The sequence below is a fragment of the Pinus tabuliformis genome, chromosome 2_1 (assembly GCF_031772625.1).
Source record: "Pinus tabuliformis cultivar Carrire ecotype Pingquan chromosome 2_1, CPIR1, whole genome shotgun sequence".
Classification (NCBI taxonomy): domain Eukaryota; kingdom Viridiplantae; phylum Streptophyta; class Pinopsida; order Pinales; family Pinaceae; genus Pinus; species Pinus tabuliformis.
Genome location: NC_142299.1, coordinates 788,779,399 through 788,796,834, shown reverse-complemented (window position 1 = coordinate 788,796,834; position 17,436 = coordinate 788,779,399). Strand labels below are relative to the sequence as shown.

The 17,436-nt window shown below is 38.9% G+C and overlaps 2 pseudogenes; both read right to left on the bottom strand.

The window, feature by feature from the left end:
• Positions 1 to 1,446: 1,446 nt before the first annotated feature.
• On the bottom strand, positions 1,447 to 2,157 carry LOC149202959 (putative pentatricopeptide repeat-containing protein At3g49142 pseudogene; annotated as a pseudogene).
• A 641-nt stretch (positions 2,158 to 2,798) lies between these two features.
• On the bottom strand, positions 2,799 to 3,340 carry LOC149202958 (pentatricopeptide repeat-containing protein At2g33760 pseudogene; annotated as a pseudogene).
• Positions 3,341 to 17,436: the final 14,096 nt, after the last annotated feature.

Sequence of the window (17,436 nt, the reverse complement as noted above, 5' to 3'; positions counted from 1 at the left end):
ACCTGGACTCTTCTGAGACTCAACTGGGCTATGAATTAGGAAGACTCAGTAGAATCTTTCAGACTTGGGAAAGAGAAAAAAAATACTCATAATATGTGTTGGCAAGTTTCAGAGGAGTCTGGCGAGTGGGGACTATGACAGAAGACTGTCTAGGAGTCACTCTTCTTAGTGGAGACTCAGTGGACTTGGAAAGATTCAGGAGTCTGAGACTGAGAACATTTTTTGGAACAAGCATCAGTCACAATTGAAAAGGAAATGAACCAACAAAAATCAACACTCTTAATAGAAAGGATACATGTGTAGAGTTTCATTTAAGAGTTCAAGGATAGAGTTGAGTATAAAAGTAATTTTTGTTTGCTTCTCGAAATCATAAAGTAGAAAAACAACAAGCTAAGTATTTTATTTAGATAAACCTGAAATACTTTGGGAATGCTCAAAGGTTAAAATCTGTCAAATTCCTTCCATTTATCTTTAGCCTAATTTCATACATAAACATGCTAGGAAACCACACTTCTCTATAAAAATATACAAGTTGTAAGAAGATTATATAAATAATCATATATTGAAACCATTTTGAGCAATGGAAATGTTAATGAAGTTATCAGTTAACTTGTAGTCTCTAATATTATTCAAATTGGCAACAATCTCAATTCAAATTCAACTCACATTTTTGTGATACAACTGATACAGAGATATAATATGACCATATAAAAGTTGATTTGGGAATATCATATGCAATAATTCTGGAACTCTAACATATACAATTAATCAGTAAACTGCATGATGATAATGAATGCAACCTTTACATTACAGATATGGTCCAAAATACTTTACTAGAAATCCTCTGAGTATGCTATGGGATATCTATGTATATTTCTCATGACTTTAGGTAATATAGTCATCTCATACAAGAATTTTCCTAGTCAAAGCCAATGCACATCAATATTTTACTAGAAATAAAAACACCATCTACAGTCAAAAGCATTGATTCTAGGCAAGCAATATACATAAGCCTGTAGAAACTAAACATAATATTTGTTATTTGTCATCAAGCTCGATTTTGAGTTGGTGAAGGATTAGATATAATACTTGTTACTTGTTATCCATCTTGATTTCGAGTTAGTGAGTCTTAGTAGCCAAACATGTGTCAACAATTATCTATGCACGCCTAAAGCAAAGGTAGGCCATATCTGTAGATGAGTTGTCTCAATCATGTTACCTTTTTAGGTTAGTGGAACCAACTATCTCTACAAGAAAACAATCCATCCTTGAAATGGTAAAAATGGTTTGCATCCCTCGCAATAATCTACCAACAAACAAACTTAGAGATCAAATTAGGAGTATTGTGGCAATCATTGCATACATGAAAGGTTTCTCATAATTCAGATAGGGATTCCTGGATATCTATTGATAAGCCCAAATGCAATACCCATCTTCTCACTGTGACTATAGAGAATATGTTATTTTGTTTCCTCTTCTACGCCATGAAAAAAAAATTCTATGAGGCACATACCCTACTGCCTCCAACTCCCCATATAAAGAATCTACAATTCCATAATTTTTCTCAGATTCTGGATGTAATTTTTCTCCCACAAAGAATGTATGCACGTTGTTGTTTACCTCAATCGAGCTGAATCCTGGATTCTTCTTCAAAACCCTCTCTTTCATTATTGTTCTCACCTTTGCTACATCATCCCACCTACCAGCAGCAACATAGATGTTTGACAATAACACATAACATGCATAATTCTTAGGCTTCAAGTCAAGAAGGTGTTCTGCAACTCGTACTCCTAGATCAGTATTGTTATAAATTCTGCAAGCATTCAACAAGGCTCCCCATACACTAATACTAGTTTCTAATGGCATCTTTTCAATAAAATCATATGCCTTATCCACAAGCCTAGAGCGACCAAAAAGGTCAACCATGTAGGCATAGTGCTCCACCTTGGGTGTAATACAACAATATTGAATCATGATATCAAATATTTTCCATCCCTTATCAATCAAACCTGTATGGTTGAATGTAGACAAGAAACACACGAAAGTGACTCCTTCATATTCCACTCCTATTTGTTGCATTTGCCAAAATAAAGCAACGGCATCATCACTGTAGCCATGAATTCCATATCCTCGAATCATGGATAGATTGTTGTCCATGAGACCACATCTTTTATAGGCATTTTATTGAAGAAACAGAATGCAAAATCTATGCTTCCCACTTTTCCATACATGTCTATAAGGGAATTCCCCACATGCACATCTGACTCAAATCATCTTTTAATGATATAACCATGGATCCACTTGCATTGATGTAGAATTGATAGATCAGAAAATGTCGGGAGCACACTCACCATAGTAACATAATTAGGTTTCATATCTGTGAGTTGCATTTTATTAAGAAGTTCTATTCACTCAATTACATGTCCATTTTGGGCATAGCCATCAATCATTTCATTCCAGGAAAAAGTGTCTCTTTTAGACATTTTGTCAAACAATTGGTGTGTAGTAGTTATGCTTCCATATTTTGCATAGAGATTTATAAGGTTAGTTTCTACCACAACATCTGAATCAAATCCACTTTTAACTATATAGCCATGAACCCACTTGCTCTGTCGCAAAGCTCCCACTTGGAGACATGCAAGCAGAACATGCACCATGGTGATTGAGTCTAGTTTCATGTATGTTAACCACATTTGATAGAAAAATGTTAATGCCTCATTAACACATCCAAGTTGGGCATACCCAACGATCATTGTAGTCCATGAGACAACATTTCTCTTTAACATTTTTTCAAACAATTACCGTGCAATTTCTATACTCCCACATTTGCTATACATGTCTATTAGAGTAGTCCCCAAAGCATCATCTAAGTTGAATCCCCTTTTAATAACATAAGCATGAATCCACTTACAATGCCACAGGGCTCTTGAATGACCACATGCCTGTGCCACACTCAACATGGTGACTGAGTCAGGTGTAACTTGTGCAAGCTGCATTTCATGGAAGAGTGCTAAAGGTACATTAACATTTCCATTCTCAACATATCCAACAATCATTGCATTCCATACTACAACATCTCTTTCAGGCATTTTGTCAAAAACTTGGCGTGCAAGCTCTATACTCCCACACTTGGCATACATAGTTATTAGAGAACTCCCCACGAACACATCCCACTCAAACCCTGTATTGTGAACAATGTATTCATGGATCCACTGGCCTTGTGGCAAGGCTCCTAAATGAGCACACACCTAGATTAAAGACACCATCATTACTGAACTGGTTGTCATGTTCACCAAATGCATTTGGTTGAAGAGCTCCAGGGCTTCACTAGCATACCCATTCTAGGCATATCCAACAAGCATTGCATTCCATGAAACTACATATCTTTTCGACATTCCATCCAACATTTGGCATGTAAATTCTATGCATCTGCATAATTACAGTTCTGCTCAAATTACAACTTCCAATTGAAGACACTGTAAAACCAATTTTCCAAATCAAAAATATCCTTCAAATTTCAATAGTACAATCCTAGATATGTATTTCATAAGATTCTACAACCATTGTTACCAAAATCCACTATCCAACGATACCCTGAATTTCTGCTATAAATTAATCCTTCAAGAAACCAACTAAACAATGAATACAAATAAACAAAACCCTAGCTATCACGTATTAAACCCTAATTCACTTTTTTTAGGTTGATGGTGGTGTCCTACAAGTAGATCACTAAAGGTCAAGGTCTGGTAAACCGTTATGATGCGAGTACACAAACATAATTCCGTCAAATCTATGCAGCATCACCACATATAGGAACCTTTGTACACAATTTGGATATTCCATATAGGTTTTACTGTGCAAGAAACAGGAGGTCCACTTCTAGGGAAACTCTGATCAAGGTGTGATCCTTGATTACTTTGTTCAAGGTAGAGTGAAATTCACAGATGACTAGTAAATTGTAAGGTAACAAGAATATCAATCATGTAGGAGCATCTCCGGTACAAAACTTAGTGAGATAGGGGACTCCTACACACCCGCAACTCAACAATGAGGACTTTAGTCTAAAGATACAAATTTAGACAAACGAACAAACAGAAAAACCCTAAAATCCAGGGCGAATTTGGTCACCTGCATTCCATCATTTGATAAGAAAACCGTTAAATTCTAGGGTGAATTTGGTCACCTGCATTCCATATTTCGATAAGGTCATTGGGTGCTTGGTTAAGATCCTGCAAACTCGGTCAATTGAGGGAGATATTGAGAACCATTAATCACCATTCTCCAATCTTCGAAAACCGAATAGAAGAGTCAGTAACACTTCTCTATGGAGGAAAAATACCTTGAACCCTACCCTCGATTTCCAGAATGGTATAGGGTGAAATATCCCCTAACCAGTTCCATTAGTGGAAATCAAGGTGATTAGAAACAAATGTGACATGAAATCGGGGGATGGAAGCAAATATGACCTACAAACCAGGCGAATCGGGGATTGATGGCTTATTTGTGCTTATTTTTTATTGGCTAAAATATTATAAGTATCTATATTATAAATAATTTTTTGGCTAATTATAGAAAATGGATGTAATATATAAAATTTGCCCCTCCAAAACATATAACCCCTTAAATTTTTCCCATGGGCTAACATTCGCCCCTAAATTTTTCTATGGCAGAGTGATGTCAGAAGTTTCTTGGGATTAGATGGATATTATAAGAGATTCATAAAGGAATTCAGTAAAGTAGCCTCACCAGTGTTTGGACTACTACCCAAGGACTCTGAATTTTGTTGGTCAGAAAGATGCCAAGAGGCCCTAGAAACCTTAAAGGACAAGTTGACTACTGCACCCATACTCCAAGGCCCAAATTGGGCTCTTTCTTTCCACATCCATGCTAATGCCTCTAACAAAGCTATAGGAGAAACTCTAGGCTAGATAGATGACAAGTTTCCTTATCCCATTTACTTCATTAGCAAAAATTTATCCAAGGCTAAATTAAACTGCATTATAACTAAAAAAAGAGCTCCTAGCTGTTGTCCATAACTTGAAAAAATTTAGACACTACATCAATGTTTACCAAAACTTCGTACATATTGACCATGCTGCTATCAAATGTTTTATGAACAAGCCTGATGTGAATGCCATAATCATTAGATGGTTTCTTTCATTAAAAATATTTGATCTAACTATCATTTATAAGCCTGGTAGGGAAAATGTAGTTACATATTTTTTGTCTAAAATTTCTTTGCCTACAAGTGAGGAAGGAATGGTGATGATCATCTTCCAGATGAGTGTTTATTTTCTATTTAAGTTCTCCCTCCGTGTTTTTCTAACATACCCAACTACCTAGTGGCTACACAGTTCCTTCCAAATCTATCCTCCAAGGAAAAAAGAAGAATTTTAAGAAAGAGCGCCCCATTCACTTGGATTAGGAGCAATCTCTTCAAGCTAGTCCCAGATCAAATTTTGAGGAGATGTGTTAGGGAGGAGGAAGTATTTGAAATCCTTAAAGCCTATCATGATGGGCCTTGTGGAGGTCACTTTGCAGCCAAGAGGATAGCCTTCAAGGTACTGAAGTTGGCTACTACTGGCCCACTCTCCACCAATATACAAGAAGATACACCAGTTGATGTAATGATTTTCAGAGAATGGGGAAACCTACTCCCAAGGATGAAATTACTCTACAACCTCAGGTGACTCTAAATCCATTTGACAAGTGGGGCATCAATTTCATTGGGCCCATTGATCCACCATCAGGGCAAAAAAGTACATAATTGTATGCACTGATTATTTGAAAAAGTGGGCTGAGACCAAGGTTGTTAAGGTAGAAAAAACAGAGAAAGTGGTTGAGTTCTTAAGGGAGAATGTATTTTGTAAAATTTGGGTAACCTAGAGAACTAATCATTGATCAAGGATATTAATTCACATCACACCTGATTGAGAATTTGTTGAGGCAACATAAGATCAAACATGAGAATTCAACTACTTATCATCCTCAAGCCAATGGACAAGTAGAGGTTACTAACAGAGCATTGGAAAGCATCCTCACCAAGGTTATGAGAATCAACAGAAAACATTGGGCTAACAGACTCGTGGAGGACACTTGGGCCTATAATACAACCTGGAAGACAACCACTCACTTCACCCCTTATGACTTGGTTTATGGAAAGAAGGCTATGTTGCCCATTGAGCTTGACTAAAACGCTTTGAGAATGGAAGCCTAGTTGGATCTGGATGTTACAAAGGCACAATAGGAAAGGTTTCTCTAGCTCAATGGTTTGGATGAATTCAGTATGCAGGCCCTCTTACACACTCAAGTTATTCAATTACAGAGAAAGGTTTGGCATGACAAAAACATCAAGGGAAAAGTTTTTAAAGAAGGAGATTTGGCTTTGCTATATGACTGTTGGGCCCATATATGATAAAAAATTTCTGCGACAATGCGTTATGAAAATCATGTCCATTGATGAAGAACGTATGCCCTTGCTTATCAATGGGTATAGATTAAAAGCCTATAAAAGGCCTCTATCATAGGAGGAGTTCATCAATACCATCAGTAAGGAAGTGTATCAACTTCCAACTCACCCAATTCTTGAAGACTGTTTTTATTTTAAAAAAAAAGGAAAAAAATAAAAACAATAAGGGACCTAGGTTAAAACCTCTATGAGGCACTTGAGGCCAACTCTTGGGTTGAAAACCTCCTTGAGTCATCCCAGGAGCTAAAAAAGGACAATAAAAATCCCCTGGTTGAAAACCTCCTTGAGGTGCTTAGGGAAGGAAAACAGGTTGAAAAGCTCCTTTTAGGCGACCAGTGTGTCTTTCAAAAAAAAGACGAAAAAGAGAAAAAGCAAAAAGCAAAAATTCCATGGTAGAGACCTCAAACCTGATCACTAATAAAATTTTGTGATTTTGTAGATTTTTAAAGACAAAAAATGACAAAGAGTTCCAAGGAAAACAAGCTAAGAATCACCTCAATTGATCCTCCACCCACTTCATCTCATGAATTCCTACCATGTCCCCATCATCCATCTCCACGTTCAGGCATCAAAAACCAATTTTCGAGTAGTTTTCTAGATTTTTATAGGATGTCCTATAGCTGCTATAGGAAGATCATGTAACATTATAGGATGTCATGAAATACTACATGAAAGGGGTACCTATTAGAAAAAAATGATGTAGGCATATTCTAGATTAAAAAAAAGGACCCTACACCTCACCATCTCTCACCCAACATCAACTCATGTCCATACATGACCCTATGTCCATAAAAAGGAAAACACAGGAAAACGCCAAAAAAATACAAAAAAAGGGAGAATCCAAAGGACATGTCATCATTGGCCTCACCCATCCATCATTCCATCTACTTCACCACGATTTCTTAACTCTTACACCACCACCCAACCTCCCTCTAAGTGAAGAAAAAAAAAATAATGAAGGAAAGGAAACTACAAGGTTTCCTGTAGCAGCTACAGGATCTCATGTAGCAGCCTATGCTATGAGTACAACAAGCCTAAGCTGCAGTATCCTTCACCACCAATGAAAATAGAGAGATCTAGTATCACTTTTTACTCCTATCCAGAGCTTAGCAGCAGCAGCAAGGATACCAAGTGCCTGCACACAAGAAACAACAAGTAGACAAACACATCAACAAGAAGAAATCAACAAAAAAGTGACTAAAGAAGAGTACTTACCTAAACAAGAAGAACAACAAGGTCATCCTTTAGCATGCATCGACTAGAAAAAGTAGGCATAGGTATGGCACCCCATCTAGACTCTTCCCCAAGTAATAATATGATAAAAGTGTAGGAAAGTGAAAAAGTTCTTTTTTATAAGATGGAGGTGGCCAGTTAACTTGGACACCCTCAGCTCGAAGACAAAAAGTAAACTCCTAGTCAGCATGCCATGTTGGAATGTCACATCAACGAGCACCAATCCAAAATTTGGTCGATTTAGTTATGTGAGAGTGGGTGATAATTGTGAGGGGAGACTGAATGTTCACCAACGGTCCCAATGAGGAAATCTCGTACAACTACCAGCCAACACAACATTCCAAGAAATCGACCATAAATAGAAAAAATTCCAAACTTTTATGCAAAAAATGTTCATTTCCAGATCAGAGAGACTAGTACCACCTTGAAGAGCCATCGAGTAAGAAAACCTTGTTTTGGCCACCCTATAGGAAGCAGAGCTACAGGAACTACATGAAGCTCAGGGAGCTATAGGAAGAACTGGAATTTCACTAGAAATCTACAAGGGGATGCCTAGGATCCAGTTGGCAAGCAATTCTCATCATCCAGAGCATCACAGTGAAAGGTAGGTGGCCCATCTCTCTTGTGTTTTTGACTTGATAACTAGGGAAGGAAAAAAGGACAAGTCTAAAATGTTCTAGTAATTACAATGGGCCTAGGGTTTAGGCATATTTTTGTGAAGTTTAAAGATAATTGTGTGGAGATAGGAAAGGGTAAAAATTGCAGTCATCCACCAAAAATTCTAAACTCTCAATCACCTTGAGCTCACACTAAGGCTAGCCTAGAAAGCCTCCTATAGTCAATTAACCAGAGAAGAGAAATGGCAGTAAGGTTCAACAAAACGGAACCCACAGAGATATCCAGAATCCATCTTAATCCCCCTCTGGTAGATATATTTAGGAAGCATCACTGCTTGGGCTTATTTGAGTTGATCATATGGTAAAATGATGATATAGCTCAGGAATTTTCCATGGCACTCAAACCTTAGGCTAGAACCAGTGCTACTACTGTGGTGAGGGGGATATCAATTACAATCAACCCTAAGGTGATTAGCAGAGTCACCACACTTCCTCAAGGGGTGCAATGGAGAAAGGAGGATAAGGCTAGAATTACTTTTTCTAAGAAAACATTTTTCCTAGATGACGAAGAGCCAATTGAGGATAAAAATGGGGTCAGAAGGGAGAGCCTTCCCTATCCTTGGAATGAGGTGAGCTATCACATTCTCAAATACATTTCTTGTGAAGGGAGGCTCAGTGTAGTCTATGGCTACCAATTTAGACTCCTCCATGAGTTGAGATTTGGAGAGGAGCTACCCATAAACCAAAGGCTCAGTGTGCCTTATTTCTTGTTGCAGTCAATGATAGACATGAGCCAAAAGGTACAAGAAGGGAAACATCAACAATTGGCACATCATGGACTCATTAATCTAATACTAGAGGATGCCTTGAGCCAATTAAGAATTCATATTCTATGGTCCACATTTAGAGACATGAATAGAGTGGATATAATTGAAATCCAAGCCCTTGAATATGATAGGGGCCCAACCTCTAATGGTGAAGAGGAGGCAGAAGAAGAAGAAGAAGAAGAAGAAGAGGCAGAAGAATAAGAAGAAGAGGAAAAAGAAGAAGAGGAGGTAGAAGAAGAAGAACAGGAAGAGCAAAAGGAAGAGGCAAGCCCTGAGGAACATACCAAACAAGGGGAGAAATCTCCAAGGTTGACCCATGAGCCCACTGAGAAGGATGTAATTGATTCCTTGACTTCCCTAAGCACACCCATCAAGTCAAAAGGGAAAAGACAGAGGGAGACTGCCCTCTATTTCAAAACAGGAAGAAGCACCCGAATCAGGCAACGGAGGCCACGAACACCCACAAGGACTCACATCATAATTGAAGAGTCACATAAAAAATAGGAAGAACTACTTTCCTTGGGAATGAAAGTTGAAGAGGAAACATAAAAATGAGCTACCCCAAAGTCTCCCATCACCTATGTTATGAATCCTTTCACTAGGTCAACATCAGCAAAGCAAGAGAAGGCACCTGTGACAGCAATACAGAGAGGAAAACTCCTTCCACAAGAAACTTTATCAGTCCTACAGGAAAGACAGAAAAATATATAGGAAGGACATCAAGGGCAAAGGGAAGTTAAGGAAGAAACACCACAAGTGAAAGAGGGGGCATCTTCTCCAAAAACATCTGAGGGGTGATTCCAAGAGCTGTAGGATCCTAGCCCACAGAAAAATATAAGCTCTTACTACAAGTTCATTGAGGGAGGCAGAGTAATACCACAAAAACTTTCAATCCCTCTCTTCTCATAGCTTGAGAAAGAAATAGGAAAGACACATCACTCGATGCAAATTGTGAAGTCAAAGAAGGTAGAAGATGTGGGCTATATTGATCTAAAATGGGGACCTAAAAGCTTCTTATCAAGCTTACAAGAACCTCTCCCACTCCAAAGTTTATATATTTCCAAGGTCTTATGATTAACCAATTATGGAATTAATAATGCTTGAAATAGGTGTATGCTTGTGTTTGTTTTTAGACTGTTTAAGTGCTTATGTACATTTGCTTATGCTGAGGTAAAACATACATAAAGTAAACAAAGTGGCAAATCAACAAACACATAAGACAAGAATATAATTAGGAGTTCACCCAAAACTCTTCGGCTACGTCTCCGTGAGCTCTAGTCAACTCAACTAGGCTCTTTAGAATTATGGTAATCTTTATTTTACAAGTTCCACACTCAACTCCATTGGTTTACAACTGAACCTATGGGTTTAGACACCATATTACCCTTGGCTGTCCATACTCTATAGACAGATCTAGGCTTCTCTGGACTTTGACTCCTTCAATCAGTGCTTTGAGCTATCTTGAGCTCTAGCCTGCACCGACTCCCTCAGAATTCTCTTACTGTCTCTAGAACAGCTTCTTCTATCTTCAGCACACTTCGTACAATAACAATAGCTTGATAATTTGATGTCTTTGCTATTCTGCAACTTCATTATAGCCCATGGCTCTTAGAGGTCTGCTCTGAGCTCTCTGGCTCTACGGCTCCGACTCTCTAGCTAATTGGCTCTGGCTCTCAGTTCTCTCATTCGTCTAGCTTTGGCTCTCATAGCTATCTGGCTGTATCTGTCTGGCGCTGCCTCCAACCTTTTGTGGCTCTGCCTCTGCTCGGCCCTCTAGCTCCAAAGCTCTCAGGCTTTCTGGCTCTCGGCTCTTGCAGTGAGCTTCTAGTTTCGCTTTACCTCCAAGCGATTCCTAGCTTTCAGTTTTCAGCTCTCTTTGTCAATTGTGCTCTCTGGCTTTTGAAAGGCATCCATTGACACTGCGGCTTCCACAGCCATTCCTCTGTCCCTTCGATCATGACGAATCATTCTTTTTCTTGGCTCTGCCTCTTCATGCTTCAAAACACATCCCTGTTATAGAAACGCCCACTTGCAGTGTGGCACAAGGAATGATGGCTGTTTCCAATGGAAAACAAACCGACGGCCTCTTTTCAAATGAATTCCACGAAACTTCACATTTATTCCTTGTAACAGAAATACACAGGAAAAACACTATCTGGGCACAAAAACTAGACTTCAAATAGAATGCAACCACATCTATAAACCTATCGGGTCCGCCATTCCATCGCAAATCGCAATCGCATGGCGTATTGGCCAAGAAACCCAATACATGGGAATACATTGAAAATCTGAATTTCTGGATTTCACATATTACGAAATCACTTCTATAATCCCATCGGGTCTGCCTTCTATCAGCATATCACAATCGCTTAGGTAGGAGGTCAAAACCTCAATATACGATAAATACAAAGAAAATGTGAATAAACTGGATTTCAAATTTTATGCATTCGCGCTTATAATTCCCATCGGGTCCACCCTTTATTGGCATATCACAATCGCAAGTCGTAATGTGCATTGGCCCTTTGTATCAGGGATCACCGATCATCGATCGCTGATCACTCTGATCAGATCCTAACTCTTGATCTGACTCCTCGATCTGACAGTTGATATTGCATCATGGTATATCGCATCGGTATATCGCATATGCAACAGCCCGGGGGTTCTTTCCATATACCATGGACTGTGCCAACCTGATCTGCCGATTTGATCTCGCTTTATCGCAATCGGCTCTGCTTGGCTCCCGATATCGAGTGTAGCCTACCTCCAACCTGATATATCAGAGATCGCTAATCAGGTGAGTCCTTCCTCCTTTGGTCTAAGTCCTCCTTTTAACCCTTCGATGAGATTTTTCATTAAAGAGCCTTTTATGCCATTTTTCTAAGAATTTGCCTCATTTTCAAAGGACAATAAGCAATCTTCTTTCTGTGATTATTTCTTCATCCGAAGTCCATTTTAGCCCATTCAAATTGCAATAGATTCAGAATGACGAGATCTATGCAATGGGACTATTTCCAAGAGCAGCCCTTGACTTTCATTTCCCTCTATGAGGAACATTTTTAGACTGAGAAGCCTATTCTAGATCCATTTTCGATAACCCCTTCCCACTAAAAGAACTTTTGGTCCCCAAAAGTCTGATATACTGATCTGAACAGTAGATGAGAGTGCATCACCCTCTTCTTTCTGCCTCAATACACTTGCCTTGCATAGTTCCTCTGAACCAAATCCTTTAACCACTTTCCTTCTTGGATGTGTTGGTCCTCGTGGGAAGAACTGTCTTCCTCCTTGACTTCATGCAGAACTCCTGCTGAGAAGGTCACAGAAGGTAGTTATAACTTCTCTGCCTTGATCATTGATCCAAGGTGGCTAAAACCAATGTGAAGTTACATATGCTTCACACAATTTTCATTTGTACCTGTTTGACATACTGCTAACAACAACTGTTAACAACAAAAGGGTTACAGACAACAACCGGATGGCGTAAACTCTTACTTCAACAAAAGAAATAGATTTCACATCTTGTGAACACCTCCATGTCTTTACATCTGCATACAAATGATTGACTAGATAACAAGTCAACAAAACATGCCTTTAAAACAATTGACCCTTCAGGTCAAGCATGTCGAAAAAGACCTTTAGGAATATTTTTGAAAAGATGAAACACTTCATCATTATCTCCATCTTGGAGAGTAAATCAACTTTTCCCAAGTGAATATTACATGCATGTTTAAACAAAGCAATCAAACTTTCATGTTAATTACACTTACATGTTCAAATACAAGGAAATCATCAACATCCCTGTGTTCATGCATATCATGCTCATGCATGCATTTAATCCTTCAACTTTTGCTTAAGTACACTATGCTTTCAAAGCTGAAATGAAATATAATGTTGTAGAAATAAAGTGAGTTTGCATACTCAACTTTTCCATTCACCTTCTTGGTAAAATCCAGCAACTTGCATCCCATTAACAAAGAAATGCAAATAGATTCTTCAATAGACATGCAATCTTAATTGGATAAGAACTCTTACCATTTCTTACCAATCCATTTCAAAGGTGCTTCCTTTGTCTGTACATCAGCATCAACATGTCAATCATCCTGAAACACATCATTCATGGAAACATTCTTTCCATTCCTGCCATTTTCTCTTTCCGCCTTCTTCAACTTTTGTGGAAGCATTGTTGGATTCAAAGTATAACACTTTGCAGCAACATGTCCTTTATATTGGCAGTAAGTGCAACACATGTGCACCTTCTTGATAGCATGATTTGCCCTGTCCAGCGAACCTTTGGCTTCTTGCTTCCTTTCCTTCAAAAGTTTCCTGTATGTGGCCATTCTCTTCCAACATCTAGAAACATGATGGTTATCCAAACCACAAAAGGAACATGCAATTCTTTTCCAATTCTTACATGGAAATTTATCATGCTTTACATAAAAAGGAATATGATTAGAACCATATTTATACCTTTCTCTTTCACCTTTATTGCCTTCATGAGGAGGTGAATTGAATGAAGAAGTAGCTCCCTTTGGAACACCATCAACCTCAAGAAGTAGCTCCCTTTGGAACACCATCAACCTCTTCAATGGTTTCAGAGTTTCCACAACTCTCTGGTTCAAGTGTATGATGATATACGCCTTCTTCCTGCAAAGTATGCTTCACACTATTGCATTCCCCAAAAATACAATCTTCACACTCTTGAGGTATAAGACCTGAAATGAAACTCCTTGGAACTGTTTCAATGGCCTTCAAGGAAGCTTTGGAACTTTCTCCATAAGACTATCCATAGCCAAGAACCAAATACTTAGGCCTTTCCTCAACCATTATTGGCTCAACAATACCTTGTGCATGTTTGCCCAAGCCTTTTCCTTCATAGCCCATCTTGGACATTAACTTGGAACCTATGCCTCTGGTATATTTTTCAAAAGAACCAATCCAAACATTCTTAGAGGAATTTGAAGATAAACAGGAATTGTTTACCTCTTCTTCAAGATGATACTTGAGTAAGGCTTCTTTAGCAACAAAGAGTTGTGTCTCAAACTCATGCATCCTTTCCAGGTTCACATTTGCATTATGAAGTTGCCTCTCCATTTCCTACAATTTGTCAAAAAGAAACTGCTTCTCTTCCTCCATGGAATTCAACTTCTCTCTAAATATGTTGCTCTTCCTTCCATCCTCATACATTTCTCTCACCTTGTCCATCATGATGAACAAGTCTTGCTTCATGTCCGCATCAAAGAATCTTGTGAAGAAAGAAGACTTTAAGGACTCACTTGTAGAAGTTTTCATTATGCCAATGAACAAAAGAACTTCAAACAAGATTAACAAAGAGATTTACTCAAGCAACCTTTTGCAACAAACCTCTTGTGCTTCAAGGATTGCCTTGAGGTCATTTTCAATAAGAAGAATGCCTTCATCCCTCCTTCCTTCTTGTCCTCTCATGGACTTAACTATCAGTAGCTTTCCCTTCACCTCTGCAAACTCACACAATAGTTAGTCTACAAACAAACATACAATCAATCAGATAATCAATCCTTGACTACCCAAACACCTTTCAGACAAGCAATCTTTTGCTCTGTCAACTAGCATTCTGATCTGATACCACTTGTTGAATGATGCAACCTGCTCTAGTATAACTTAGCCTTGATATCACCTTATTTGAAGGTGGGGTTAACCAACTTGATGCTTTAATATAACTCACTCTGATACCACCTAATCTGAAATGGGGACCTAAAAGCTTCTTTTCAAGCTTAAAGAACCTCTCCCACTCCAAAGTTTATATATTTCCAAGACCTTATGATTAACCAATTGCAGAATTAATAATGCTTGAAATAGGTGTATGCTTGTGTTTGCTTTTAGACTATTCAAGTGCTTATGTACATTTGCTTATGCTGATGTAAAACATACATAATAGTAAATAAAGCAGCAAACTAGCAAACACATAAGACAACAATATAATTAGGAGTTCACCCAAAACTCTTGGGCTACATCTCCGTGAGCTCTAGTCAACTATACTAGGCTCTCTCGGATTATGGTAATCTTTATTTTACAAGTTCCACACTCAACTCCATTGGTTTACAACTGAACCTATGGGTTTAGAATACCATATTACCCCTGGCTATCCATACTCTGTAGACAGATCTAGGCTTCTCTGGACTTTGACTCCTTCAATCAGTGCTCTGAGCTATCTTGAGCTCTTGCCTCCACCAGCTCCCTCAGAATTCTCTTACTGTCTCTAGAACACCTTTTTCTATCTTCACCACACTTTGGACAACAACAATATCTTGATAATTTGATCTCTTTTATGTTCTCCAACTTCGTTACAGCCCATGGCTCTTAGAAGTTTTCTCTAAGCTCTCTGGCTCTGCGGCTATGGCTCTCTAGATAACTGGCTCTGGCTCTCAGCTCTCTGGCTCGTCTGGCTCTGGCTCTCTTAGCTATCTGGCTCTATCCATTTGGCTTTGCCTCCAACATCTGGTGGCTCTACCTTTACTAAGCCCTCTGGCTCCGAAGCTCTCAAGCTTTCTGGCACTCGGCTCTTGCAGTGAGCTTCTAGTTTCGCTTTACCTCCAAGTGACTCCCAGCTTTCAGTTTTCAGCTCTCTTTGTCAATTGTGCTCTCTGGCTTTTGAAAGTCATCCTTTGACTCTGCGGCTTCCACAACCATTCCTCTGTCCCTTCAATCATAAGGATTCATTCTTTTTCCCGCCTCTGCCTCTTCGTGCTTCAAAATGCATCCCTATTACAGAAACGCCCGCCTGAAGCGTGGCACAAGGAATGATGGTTGTTTCTAATGGAAAATGAACCGGCGGCCTCTTTCTGAATGAAATCCATGAAATAACCCATTTCTGGCTCATCACGGAAATACATAGGAAAAACGTTTTCGTGCGCAAAAACCAAACTTCAAATAGAATGCAACCGCATCTATAAACCTATCGGGTCCACCATTCCATCGCAAATCGCAATTGCATGGTGTATTGGCCAAAAAACCCAATACACGGGAATCCATTGAAAATCTGAATTTCCAGATTTGAAATATTATGAAATTGCGTCTATAATCCCATCGGGTCCACCTTCTATCGACATATCACAATCGCTTAGGCAGGAGGTCAAAACCTCAATATACGTGAAATACAAAGAAAATCCGAATAAACCAGATTTTAAATTTTATGCATTCTCGCTTATAATTCCCATCATGTCTACCCTTTATTAGCATATCACAATTGCAAGTTGCAATGTGCATTGGCCCTTTGTATCAGGGATCACCAATCGCTGATCGTCGATTACTTCGATCAGATCCTGACCGTTGATCTGACTCGTTGATCCGATGGTCGATATCACATCATGGCATATCACATCAGCATATCACATATGTAATAGCTCGGGGGTTCTTTCCATATACCATGGACTGTGTTGACCCGATCCGCAGATCTGATCCTGCTTTATCGTAATCGGCTCTGCCTGGGTCCTGATATCGCATGTAGCCTACCTCCGATCCCATATATCAGAGATCAATAATTAGGGGAGTCATTCTGCCTTCGGTCTAAGTCCTCCTTTTAACCCTCCAATGTGATTTTTCCTTAAAGAGCCTTTTATGCCATTTTTCTAAGAATTTGCCTCCTTTTCAAAGGACAATGGGCAATCTTCTTTCTACGATAACTTCTTCATCTGAAGTCCATTTTAGCCCATTCAAATTGCAGTAGATTCACAATGACAAGATCTATGTAATGGGACTATTTCCAAGAGTAGCCATTGACTTTCATTTTCCTCTATGAGGAACATTTTTAAACTTAGAAGCCTATTCTAGATCTATTTTGGATCATATATGGAACAAAAACTCCTAGAGATGGGTAGGGAGTTGAGTGATATGAGATATAGAGAATAAGATGAGATCCCAACTACAGGAAGAAAGCACATGGCTAAGGAAGTAGTTGCAGGAAAGGGAGAGCCAATTAGCCACCATGGAAAGCCACTCCATGGAGGGACTTTAGTACAGGATGCCATCAAGATCGTATCCACTATACCTCTAGCATCAATGGTTGAAATTTAAGATCAAGGCACTAGCACAAATGGGGACTATGCCTTTCCAAGATAATTGAACTATGTGACAAAAGAACCCTAGAGGATAAGGCCAAGATATCTAAATTTTACCTACACAACTTGGCCTTAACAAATTTGAATTTGTGGGACCCAAATTCAAAGTTGGGAGATTTACAACTAATAGCCCTTGCATCATGGATGATTCATGAGGAGGCCATGGCTAAGGAGGTGAAGAGAATATTGGAAACAGAGGA